Genomic DNA, 13,284 nt, shown 5'->3' with positions numbered 1-13,284 from the left:
TACACTCAAATATACATGCACCTATTCTTATTCTTGGTTAACCTAACACAGCCCGTGTATTTGTTTGTTTCGTGATGATTTCCACCAGCCCCTGAAACCCCCTCGCCTTCCAGGCCGCTACTCATTCAATAGAAGCAGTGCAAAAATAACTTTTACAGTACAATATATAAAGAAGATATTGGCGGAAACAAATAATTTTATATACATATAGTAGTGTAAACAGGCAACGTTCTTTGCACTGAACAGAAGTAATTAGTCCATCATTACTAACTGTCATACTGAAGAGTTAGTATGCCGTCTTCACATCAGGTGGTATTGATGGCTTGCAGCATTAAGACGAGCTTCGAGGAGAAGGATCACGGACAGGGAAGTATAATTCAAGGATGCGATGTCTGTATTCCCTGTCAGAAGCGAACATATTAAGGTCAGCATCCAAGGACTGGGCACACGAAAGTAGCTGAAAAGGCAGGAACCTATCGGATAGGTGGAGACGGCTGAGATGTGGGCATAGAGTTGGAGTCGCTCTGAGGGAAGACTGAGGGCCTCTCCATGAGCACAGGTCCCAGAATGATGGTGCCGAAATCTCGCCAACCATCATTTTGATAGTCGTGGTAAGACGTTTCACCCTAATCAGAGTGGGGAGCCTGTGAATTTGAATTAAGCTGGCCATTTCAGTTGTCCTTAGCTGTGGAGGAAGTTTATATTTGTTTATGGCCCATTTTAAGAGCCAAAACACAGCAGAAAAAAGTGGCCTGATTGTGCTAGTGGCAGCCGATGCCCATACCTCTGCAGCATATAAAAGTGGCGAGTATACAGTGGTTTTTATATATTTTCTAGTAGTTGTGACTTCATTTATATAATGTAGATGCTGTTTGGCAATCCATCGGAGTCGAGCTGCCAGGGTGAGGAGCTTGTCTATATGGTAACTGAAGCAGAGCTTAGGATCAAACACAACCCCGAGATCAGTATGCTTATTGACGATGGGAATTGGAGAATTACACAGAATGGGCTGAATATAAGAAGGCGTTTTCTTTAACGAGAATATCATAAATTCAGATTTCACTGGGTTTATTTTTAATCCGAACTGGTTGAGGTAGTTTTCAATTTCCGTCAGTGTAGTGTTAATTGATCCTGTTATCATGAGAAGATCATCGTATGGAGAAATCGGTGTGAGGAGCATTATATCATCTCTGTAACATAAGATATCATACCTGGACTCAACAAGTGGAGTGATAAGTGCTGTGAACAAGAGTCCAGATAAGACACCACCCTGTGGCACGCCTGAAGAAATACTTCGTTCATATATGTGCCCATGGACAAAAAGCTGGATTATTCTGTTTTGAAGGAGTGACGTGAGGAACTGTAGAGTGTTTCCCTTGATCTGGTAGTGGTCTGAAAGAAGCTTCAGCATTGCAGGAACGTTTATAGAGTCGAAAGCTGTTTCTAGGGCTACATAGGTGACTGCAAGCTCTGCTTGGGATTCAAAAGCAGAGAGGATAGAGCTGCTGGTGGCTAAGAGGTTAGTCACAGTGGATCTATGAGGAAGGGATTTGAGGAGGCTGGTGGGGAAGGAGTTGTTTAGCTAGAACCGGGAGTTCAAGAAGCTTTAGAAGACTTGAGGCGTTGGAGATTTGCCGGTAATGCTTAAGAAGTGTAGGAGATTGAATTCTGGGGAGAGGCTTCACAAGGCAGATGTTCCACTGCTGGAGAAAGAAATGGCTTGACAAAACAGCATTAAAAATACTTAGAAGGGGATCCAAAATATATGGGCTAAGACATTTCTTAGACTGTGAATTTCCCAAGCTAGCAGTTTTCCGAAACCACCTAACGCTGTCTCGATAGCATCAGCAAACACTCTTGCACCCTTTCTATTTAAGTGTATCCCATCCCTGTAGAAGCTATCCATGTCTCCTGTTAACAAGCAAAGACAACGCTGAGAAATATTGTACCTCTTGAATCTTGCACAATCCTCCAGAGCCGAATTGATCGACAAGGCTCTCATAATGTACTCCATCCTTTCGTGTCTGTGCACAATTGTAGACACGTTCAAATTTAACCATAACTCATGACTTTTTTTCACCATTGACCTGTATTTGTTAAGTAAATCTGCGGATCTCCTATTCTTAATGTCATTGAGTGCCAACGTGTACAACAATATCACCATTTGTGCCTTAAAAGATAATATCTGTTCTATCATGCGTTTTTCAACTACCAGGTATTTTCTTCATTTATAAGTTTATCTATTTCGATTGGAATTTTATCTGAGCATATTGTACTACCGATTGTGGAATTTAAAGACATTCCTCCATAGATACTTCAACAGTTACATTCGGACTGACATAAGCAAAAAGAGACTTGATGTAAGTTTCCCTTATCTTCTTTCATCACCTCTTAGAAATAATTTATTCTGGGCATTCTTTATTATATATAGCATCTTTCTGTTCGTATTTCCTGCTAATTATGTTCTTAACAGATAGGTATTGCATTTGCACATATTAGTGCACAGTGATCCCTGAAATAGGTGAATTGGCATCGTTTTAGTTATATCTCATATTGAAAAACCTTAACAACGAGTTGCCCTGATATTGAAGTACTTGGAATAAGCAATGCTTTAACAATGGTGAAGACTAATGCTACATATTTTCGGCGGATACCACCAACTAGACGGACCATTGAAGGGTTTTTGGCCTCTCCTTTTTGGTCAGGTGTCTACTTCTCTGTTGCATTGAAGAATAAATTCAATAGAAACGATTGGTGAGGCTGAAGCAGTTTCTCTCGAAATTTCAGAAAGATTTAGATCGTGTTTGACGTAATGATTTTCTAAATAATCTTCCATCTAATGGTTTGTCAACTATTTTTTGTAATTGGGTATCAGTTTTCTCTCTGACCGATCACAGCGGGTGATCGGTGCGGGCGCTCTGTCTTCTAATTTTTCCAGTAATGCTGCCGTTGTCGAAGGTTCAGTTCTTTCTCCCTCTCTTTTAGCCGTAGTACTAGTAGTAGTAATGGAAGCATGAGACGCAAGAAAGTAAGCGTGTGAGCATAAGTGGCATCAGCCAAAAAAAAAAAAAAAAAAAAAAATCATACATCCATTCCCTCTAAAAGTTTGTTCAGTTCTTGCATGAATTTATTTACACTATCAACTTGAACGACGACAGATGGACTTTCGTTTCAACAATTAACCACCCGCTGACTATAAGCATATTTTCGAACATCTATTCTATAACTGTCTTTGGTCAATTTTAATTTATGTTCCCTGAGGTTCGTAATCTGGGCAAGAGGAAGAATTCTATTAGCATTGAGCTTGCTCAATCCATTCAAGGCCTTATACATCTCAATCAGATCACCACGCAGGTGCCTATTCGGCAGACACTATAATTTGCAAGCCTCTCTTGGTAGGAGGACCCCTTAGTTCTCCTCACCAATCTTGTTACCCTTCTCTGTACAAGCAACTCTATATCCTTCCTAAACTAAGGCCTCCAGACATGTACGCAGTAGTCGAGGCGTCAAGTCTAATGACATCAATATCTCCTTTCATCTTCTGAAACTCCACACAATGCTCGGTACTAAGTTATATGTATTATATTAACCTCGTCCATTAGCTATTCATTTCCCTTCTCAGTCAGGATAAGTTTAAATATAAATAACTGAATTTATCTCTGTCTTATTTTTACAAGTTGTTAACAATTTTGCTTTCTACCCCATATCTCCTTTTTGGTTTCATGACTCTCTTTGCACACACTAATTAATAGAGGTATCCTCACATTTTGATCGAATGGATGAATATGAACAGTTGCTAGTTTGTTTCCTATGCTGTTATCCATTTCAACAGATCCTGGTTCATTCAGCAGAGGATTTTTAGGTGCAGTGTAATTCTTTCATGAGAAAATCGAAAGAAACCCAGCGGTGGTAGTTTAACAATAAATAAATATTTTATTTTTTGAACGTTTAAAATGGTCTTGTATTGATTCATTAAGATAATTTGGAGCTGATGACGTAAGATGACTGGAAACAGGAGATGGTCTTAGTCATATGTATGGCTCTTTGTTAAACATACATGTATTTCAGCCCGAAGACCCGGACAATCTTTTTCATTTATTCCATGCTTTTAAAGTCTTTTGTTCTAGTTAATGATTTACAACTTTGTATACTGATTTTTTAAAAACTCTTCAACTTTTCATTTATTGTTGAAATTTATTGATACCTGCTCATGTAAACTGCTGTCCTGTGTCCGTAAAGGTAGATTGCAAAACACTATTTTGTACATATTATCATAATTACATTTTAAATAAAGATTCTTTCTCTGTTTCTCTAATGTTGTTTCAATATTTGGGGCGGTGTCCATGTAATACCTCTCTCTCTCTCTCATAGGCACTTTAGATACTTCTACAGTGTCTATGAGAAAGAGAGAGAGAGAGAGAGAGAGAGAGAGGCATACTGGTTGTATTTTATGAAATTTCATAGATACTACCATTGGCACTTTTCTTCTCAGTTGGCTACTATAATTACCGATCTCTCTTCAGAACCGTGCTAGAAACAATCGACTTCCTTTTGCTGACAAATTTCAAATTTAAAAAAAACAAATTCGCTTCTTTCTCATTTGTTTCTTCGACCGCCATTTTCTGCCTCTTTCATAGAATACGCCGAATTTCCTGTATTGTCTTCAAACGGCCAGTCTCAATCTTAATTTCTTAACGGATTTCCAAATCTTAGAGCTATCTTCAACCGAAGCAACTCTACACCCTACACTCCTGGCTCTCCTAACTGTTACAAAAATGTCGGTGCTACAACATTAAGTGTAAATTTTCTTCGTAATATTTGAAAAACTTTTCGGACATTTTTGAAGTTTACCCATAATATCACGTGTTTTTAATGGATTACAATAGTTATTGCATTGTAAGAAAAGTGTATCTTTTTTTTACTGTTACTTTCGAGAAAAGTAATTATAGACATTGAATAGGAAGAACTTAGTTCCGTGCATTTTTTGTTATCAGAAAACAGTTAGATGAGCAATACATTAAACATGCGCCAGCCATAAATTTCTGCCTGTTAAATAATCGTTGCAAAATTTTAAAGATAGTTTTAAATAATTTTAATAAATAGTCTTGAAAATGTGAAAACCATATACATATTTAGAAAGTGTTATTTACTACTATATTCCAAAAAAATTTAAATTTACTTTAAATTTATTTTAAAAATTCTGCTGAAAATTAGAAAACACATTAGAGTCTGAGAAATTCAATGAAATTGTTAATTTGATAACGCATAAATATTTTCATATTAAACGTTTCGTTGATACAAACCATTTCAGAAATACATAACGGTTTGTAATCTATTATTTACTTCCGTCCGATTTTAAAATTCTTTTAAAATTTCTATCAAATTTGGCGACAAAAATTGTGCAAACCATGAACATCGCTAACTACTGCCCGAGATATGTCACCTTCAGGAGTTTTCGTCGTGATTATTCAAAATAATAACAAAAATGATATTAAAACAATATTTTCACAATTTTACTCTTCTCCAGCTTTCTACCAAGTTCTGAAATAACTAACTGGAACATTAAGTTACTTAAAGGAAGGAATGACCCAGTCTCAAAAAAAAAAAAAAAAAAAAACACTTAAAAGAAAATGAGAGATTTATACCACAGCGACGCAAAAGTTGCTAATATTTAAATTCCATTAAGAATTTCAAAGTAACGGTTGTAAACGAATAAGTTCTTTTTCGGCTTAAAATTTAAAATACAGATTTACAACATTAATGCAGATAGAATATTAAGTTTAATATTAAAAATCTGTAAAAAAATTACTAAAACAATAACTAGAAAATATCTTTTACTTACCACACCATAATAGATTTTGCTTAATCGTGCTTTTTCCTGAAAAATTATGTAATGAAATTGATTTAAGTATGGGCCCTTTGCGGGCAATTTCTCATCCTCGTGGGAGTTTTTATGACTCCTTAATTATAATTGAAGGAAAGATCGAACTCAATATGATGTTGGGTTTTTCTCCGTTCAAGTTTCCTTCTTCATAATTGCGATTGGTTTTTCTATTTGGGGAGAAAACCAGTTAAATTTAAAAATACTGTTTGCGTTTTAAAAATTATTAAAAGATTTAATTATCATATGTACAAAAAAATATATGTACAGTATATTAGGAATTAGCTTTTCCTTACTGTAAATTATCCGGTACATCACCACATTTACATCACTCTCTACATACCCTGTTAACACGAGACTCTAAGAAGAAACAGATTATAAATAAATGCAAAAGTTAAGTTTCGGATTTATTGAAATTATCTGATTTGGAAATATCACACGATTTACAGTGAAATTTGTTCAGAATTTTAAAAGAATTAAGAATTACAGTGACATTCGTTCAGAATTTCACTGTAAATCGTGTTGGAGGAAACATTCTAAACGAATATTTTCCCCTCTATTATTACTTGCAGAAATTAATATTTTTCATATCTAAGAATGTGTCCCAGGTAGGCAATTTTCCTGCTCTTCACTACGCTCAACAATTTACGTCGTGCTCTTTTCAGGTATTCAATGCTGGTGATTTTCTCTAACCAAGATATCTTTTCATGAATCTGTAGATCCACATTTCGAAGGCCTATATTTTGTTCATGCTCGCGGTTTTCACTGTCCAAGTTCCAGTTCCGTATAACAGTATTGACCACACATAGCAACTAAGGAATTTCAGTCCGATTGACAGTTCCGGAGCTTTGCCACACAAAACTGCTCTTTATTTTGTAAAGGCCTTTCTCGCAACATTTATTCTTGCTGTTATTTCTGCTTGCGGATCTAGAGCAGTATTTAGTCAACTACCAGGTATTTCCTTCATCTATAAGTTTCTCTATTTCGATTGGAATTTTATCTGAGCATATTGTACTACCGATTGTGAAATTTAAAGACATTCCTCCATAGATACTTCAACAGTTACATTCAGACTGACGTAAGCAAAAAGAGTCTTGATGTAATTTTCCCTTGTCTTCTTTCCTCACCTCTTAGAAATAATTGATTCTGGGCATTCTTTATTGTATATGGCATCCTTCTGTTCGTATTTCCTACTAATTATGTTCTTAACGGATAGGTTATTGCATTTGCACATATTAATACCTAGTGATCCGTGAATTACGTGAATTGGTATCGTTTTACTTATATATCCCATATTGAAAAACCTTAACAACGAGTTGCTCTGATATTGAACTACTTCGAATAAGCAATGCTTTACCAATGGTGAAGACTAATGTTACATATTTTCTGTGGATACCACCATCCAGACGGAATTTAAGGGTTTTTGGCCTCTCTTTGTTGGTCGGGTACGTACTTCTGTGTTGCAATGATGTATAAATTCAATGGAAAAGTTTGGTGAGACTGAAGCAGTTTCTCTCGAAATTTCAGAAAGATTTAGATCGTGTTTGACGTAATGATTTTCTAAATAATCTTCCATCTAATAGTTTCTCAACTGTATTTTGTAATTGGGTATCAGTTTTCTCTCTGACCGATCACTGCTTGTAAATAGGTGAGGGCTCTCTGTCTTCTAATTTTTCCAGTAATGCTGGTGTTATCGAAGATTCAGTTCTTTCTCCCTCTATTTTAGTACTAATAGTAGTAATGGAAGCATTAGATGCAGGAAAGGAAGCTTGTGAGCATAAGTGGTATCAGCCAAAAAAAAAAAAAAAAAAAAATCATATATCCATTCCCTCAAAAGGTTTCTTCAGTTCTTGCTTGAATGTATTTAAACTATCAACTGGCACAAAGACAGATGGACATTCGTTTCAACAATTAACCATCCGCTGGCTAAAGGCAAATTTCCCAACATCTATTCTACAACAGCCTTTTCTCAATTTCAATTCGTAATGCTAGCAAGCGTAAGAATCCCAGTGTGTCAACCTATTCAAGGCCTTATAAACCTCAATCAGATTACCTCATAGGTGCTTACTCTCCAGTCGCTGAAATTTACAGGATTTAAGCCTTTCTTGGTAAGAGCACCCCTTTTGTTTCCCCTCACCATTCTAGTTGCCCTTCTCTGTACACCTTCAAGCAATTCTACGTCCTTCCAAAAATGAAGCCTGCAGACCTGTACTCAAGGCATGACGTCACCATTGCCTTATACAAAGGAATAATCACTTTTCCCTACTAGCAAAATTCCTGTATACCATTGACAATACCGCATGACCTGCTCTGGCGGCCTGTTTGAATTGCTCAGAAAACTTCATATCTAACTGCACTATTCCCAGATCTGCTTCATTTTCTACTACCCTAAGTGTAGGACCACATCGTTTGTACGTTTCTCTGGGCTTCTTTCTATCCATATACAGTACTGTACGTTGCATTTGTTAAAGTTAAACTTCAGTTGCCACTTCTGAGCCCATCTGTCCACATTTTCTAGATCCTGTTGCAGTGGCGCACAGCCATTACTGTCATCAACAACCCTGTCAACCTTTGTATCATCTGAAAACTTCAATATTATGCCTGATATACCTTCGTCAATATCATTGGTAAATATTCAAAACAACAGTGGGCCAAACACCGAACCTTGGAGGCCTCCACTAATGATATTATTCCTCGAAGAGCAGCGTTAATTGATTACCACTCTCTGTCTTTTCCCACTCAACCACTCTTTTATCCATTGTAGCATCTTACCCTTAATACCATACTGCTCCAATTTGTACAGTAGTCTTCCATGTGCAATAGTGTAAAAAGCTTTTCTGAATTCCAAGTATATGATATCAAAATTATTTTTACATCCAGTTCCTTTGTAACCACATCATAGTATCTAATCAAATTTGCAGACAAGAACCTTCGCTTAACAAACATATGCGTGTCTGAAATCGAGCTGCAGTCTTGTCTAGATCTTGCGTTACATCTTTAACCAGTGACTCCATTATTTTCCTCGAAACAGAAATTTCTTATCAACCTGGTCTGTAATTACTCGTGTCACCCTTAGATCCTTCTTTGTGAATTGGAGATACATTTGTGCATAAGCAGTCAGTGGGAAGTTCCCCTGAGTCATAGGATGCTCTCATAATTATGGCTATGGGTTTGCTTATTTCCTTTGCCGCCTCCTTTAATATAACTGGATAGATTCCATCCAACCCAGGTGTCTTTCTTATGTTTAACTTCAAAAATTTCTCGTCCACTTTGCTCGAAGTTATTACAAAACCATTAAGCACCCTTTTACAATTTGATGAACATCTGGCCCTCCTTGATAACTTCTCCTGTGTGATTGTAGATGAAAAAATATTCATTTAGTTTGGCAGCTATCTGATATTAATCATCTACGGTCAAACCACTGATATCAAGTGGACCGATCTGATTCATCCTCTTGCTTTTACAGCTTATTTAAGTAAAGAAGCCCTTGCTATTTTTCTTAGCACCCTTTCCAGATTACGATAAATCTTTGGCAAAGATTTATCATAATCTTCCTTCGATTGCATACCTCCGTTGTGATTGATTACACTCTAGCTTATACCTGCCATAGGTTTCGGTGTCATCTGATAATAATTTATATGCATCCCAAGCATATTTCTTGTCTGCCACGAGTCTCATTAGTTCATCTGACATCCATTTAGGCCTAAACCTTGAACAATATTTCTTAATCGGTAGGAAAAGACTTGTATCTTCCACGATTAATTCCTTGAATGCGGCCCACTTCGAATTAGCTGTTGGTCACATAATCATCTAGTCACACTGAACAGAATTTAAAAAACTGTCGAGACCACTGTAGTCACCTTTACTTAAACAACACCCTTCTCTTTACCCCTGATGATAATTTTATTTTTATGTAAATAATACATCAGTGCACGATGACCAAAGCCACCTAGTTGTTCCTTAATCTGTAAATTCTTTATACACAAATAATACTAGCCGATAAACAGATCAAAACTACCCTATCTGGTCGCCTGTCGAACATACTGCCACAGAATATTATCCTCCGATAAATCCACAAAATTCGTGTTAGTGTGGGAGTGACCAATCAACAAGTTCCAGTCAATATCTGGGAAGTTAAAATCCTCCATTATAACACAACGCGATTTTCTGGCCGACTCTGTTTCTCTGCACAATTGGTCGTTGTACTTATCCGTCATTAGACTTATAACACACTCCTACTCTCATTTTTGCTTTACCAGTGCTTATGACACACCAAAATGACTCAACGTTACACTGTCCATCTATGTCAACTGGATGCATTTCCTTAGATGTTATGTTTTTCTTAATTAACAGCATAACCACTCTTCCCTTACTAACCTGTCTGTACGCATTGTACTCCCCAAATTCCAATTCTGCACTGCTTATATCCGCGTGAAACAACCTCTCTGCTTTTAATGTCTTGACCAGCACTTCAAATTCATCAAATTTATTAACTATACTCCTATCATTGGTATACACTCAAGTATACATGCACCTATTCTTATTCTTGGTTAACCTAACACAGCCAGTGTATTTGTTTGTTTCGTGATGATTTCCAGCAGCCCCTGAAACCCCTCGCCTTCCAGGCCGCTACTCATTCAATAGAAGCAGTGCAAAACTAACTTTTACAGTACAATATATAAAGAAGATATTGGCGGAAACAAATAATTTTATATACATATAGTAGTATGAACAGGCAACGTTCTTTGCACTAAACAGAAGTAATTAGTCCATCATTACTAACCGTCAAGCTGAAGAGTTAGTATGCCGTCTTCACATCAGGTGGTATTGATGGCTTGCAGCATTAAGACGAGCTTCGAGGAGAAGGATCACGGACAGGGAAGTACAATTAAAGGATGCGATGTCTGTATTCCCTGTCAGAAGCGAACTTATTAAGGTCAGCATCCAAGGATTGGGCACACGAAAGTAGCTGAAAAGGCAGGAACCTATCGGATAGTTGGAGACGGCTGAGATGTGGGCATAGAGTTGGAGTCGCTCTGAGGGAAGACTGAAGGACTCTCCATGAGCACAGGTCCCAGAATGATGGTGCCGAAATCTCGCCAACCATCATTTTGATAGTCGTGGTAAGACGTTTCACCCTAATCAGCGTGGGGGAGCCTGTGAATTTGAATTAAGCTGGCCATTTCATTTGTCCTTAGCTGTGGAGGAAGTTTATATTTGTTTATGGCCCATTTTAAGAGCCGAAACTCAGCAGAAAAAAGTGGCCTGATTGTGCTAGTGGCAGCCGATGCCCCTACCTCTGCAGCATATAAAAGTGGCGAGTATACAGTGGTTTATATATATTTTCTAGTAGTTGTGACTTCATTGATGTAATGTAGATGCTGTTTGGTAATCCATCGGAGTCGGGCTATCAGGGTGAGGAGCTTGTCTATGTGGTAACTAAAGCAGAGCTTAGAATCAAACACAACCCCAAGATCAGTATGCTTATTGGGAATTGCATAATTAGACAGAATGGGCTGGGTATAAGAAGGCGTTCTCTTTAAAGAGAATATCATAAATTCAGATTTTTCTGGGTTTATTTTTAATCCGAACTGGTTGAGATAGTTTTCAATTTCCGTCAGTGTATTATTAATTGGTCCTGTTATCATGAGAAGATCATCGTATGGAGAAATCGGTGTGAGGAGCATTATATCATCTCTGTAACATAAGATATCATACCTGGACTCAACAAGTGGAGTGATAAGTGCTGTGAACAAGAGTCCAGATAAGACACCACCACCCTGTGGCACGCCTGAAGAGATACTTCGTTCGTATATGTGCCCATGGACAAAAAGCTGGATTATTCCGTTTTGAAGGAGTGACGTGAGGAACTGTAGAGTGTTTCCCTTGATCTGGTAATGGTCTGAAAGAAGCTTCAGCATTGCAGGAACGTTTATAGAGTCGAAAGCTGCTTCTAGGTCTACATAGGTGACTGCAAGCTCTGCTTGGGATTCAAAAGCAGAGAGGATAGAGCTGCTGGTGGCTAAGAGGTTAGTCACAGTGGATCTATGAGGAAGGGATTTGAGGAGGCTGGTGGGGAAGGAGTTGTTTAGCTAGAACCGGGAGATCAAGAAGCTTTAGAAGACTTGAGGCGTTGGAGATTTGCCGGTAATGCTTAAGAAGTGTAGGAGATTGAATTCTGGGGAGAGGCTTCACAAGGCAGATGTTCCACTGCTGGAGAAAGAAATGGCTTGACAAAACAGCATTAAAAATACTTAGAAGGGGATCCAAAATATATGGGCTAAGACATTTCTTAGACTGTGAATTTCCCAAGCTAGCAGTTTTCCGAAACCACCTAACGCTGTCTCGATAGCATCAGCAAACACTCTTGCACCCTTTTATTTATGTGTATCCCATCCCTGTAGAAGCTATCCATCTCTCCTGTTAATAAGCAAAGGCAACGCTGAGAAATATTGTACCTCTTGAATCTTGCACAATCCTCCAGTGCCGAATTGATCGACAAGGCTCTCATAATATACTCCATCCTATCGTGTCTGTGCACAATTGTAGAAACGTTCAAATTTACCCATAACTCATGACTTTTTTTCACCATTGACCTGTATTTGTTAAGTAAATCTGCGGATCTCCTATTCTTAATGTCATTGAGTGCCAACGTGTACAACAATATCACCTTTTGTGCCTTAAAAGATAATATCTGTTCTATCATGCGTTTTTCAACTACCAGGTATTTTCTTCATTTATAAGTTTATCTATTTCGATTGGAATTTTATCTGAGCATATTGTACTACCGATTGTGGAATTTAAAGACATTCCACCATAGATACTTCAACAGTTACATTCGGACTGACATAAGCAAAAAGAGTCTTGATGTAAGTTTCCCTTATCTTCTTTCATCACCTCTTAGAAATAATTTATTCTGGGCATTCTTTATTATATATGGCATCTTTCTGTTGGTATTTCCTGCTAATTATGTTCTTAACGGATAGGTTATTGCATTTGCAAATATTAGTGCACAGTGATCCCTGAATTAGGTGAATTGTCATCGTTTTAGTTATATCTCAAATTGAAAAACTTTAACAACGAGTTGCCCTGATATTGAACTACTTGGAATAAGCAATGCTTTACCAATGGTGAAGACTAATGTTACATATTTTCGGCGGATACCACCAACTATACGGACCATTGAAGGGTTTTTGGCCTCTCCTTGTTGGTCAGGTATCTACTTCTCTGTTGCATTGATGAATAAATTCAATAGAAACGTTTGGTGAGGCTGAAGCAGTTTCTCTCGAAATTTCAAAAAGATTTAGATCGTGTTTGACGTAATGATTTTCTAAATAATCTTCCATCTAATGGTTTGTCAACTATTTTTTGTAATTGGGTATCAGTTTTCTCTCTGACCGATC

This window comes from Mastigoproctus giganteus, chromosome 3 (assembly GCF_048544385.1).
Source record: "Mastigoproctus giganteus isolate SK-2022 chromosome 3, ASM4854438v1, whole genome shotgun sequence".
NCBI classification, from domain to species: domain Eukaryota; kingdom Metazoa; phylum Arthropoda; class Arachnida; order Uropygi; family Thelyphonidae; genus Mastigoproctus; species Mastigoproctus giganteus.
Note: the sequence above shows the minus strand (reverse complement) of the source record.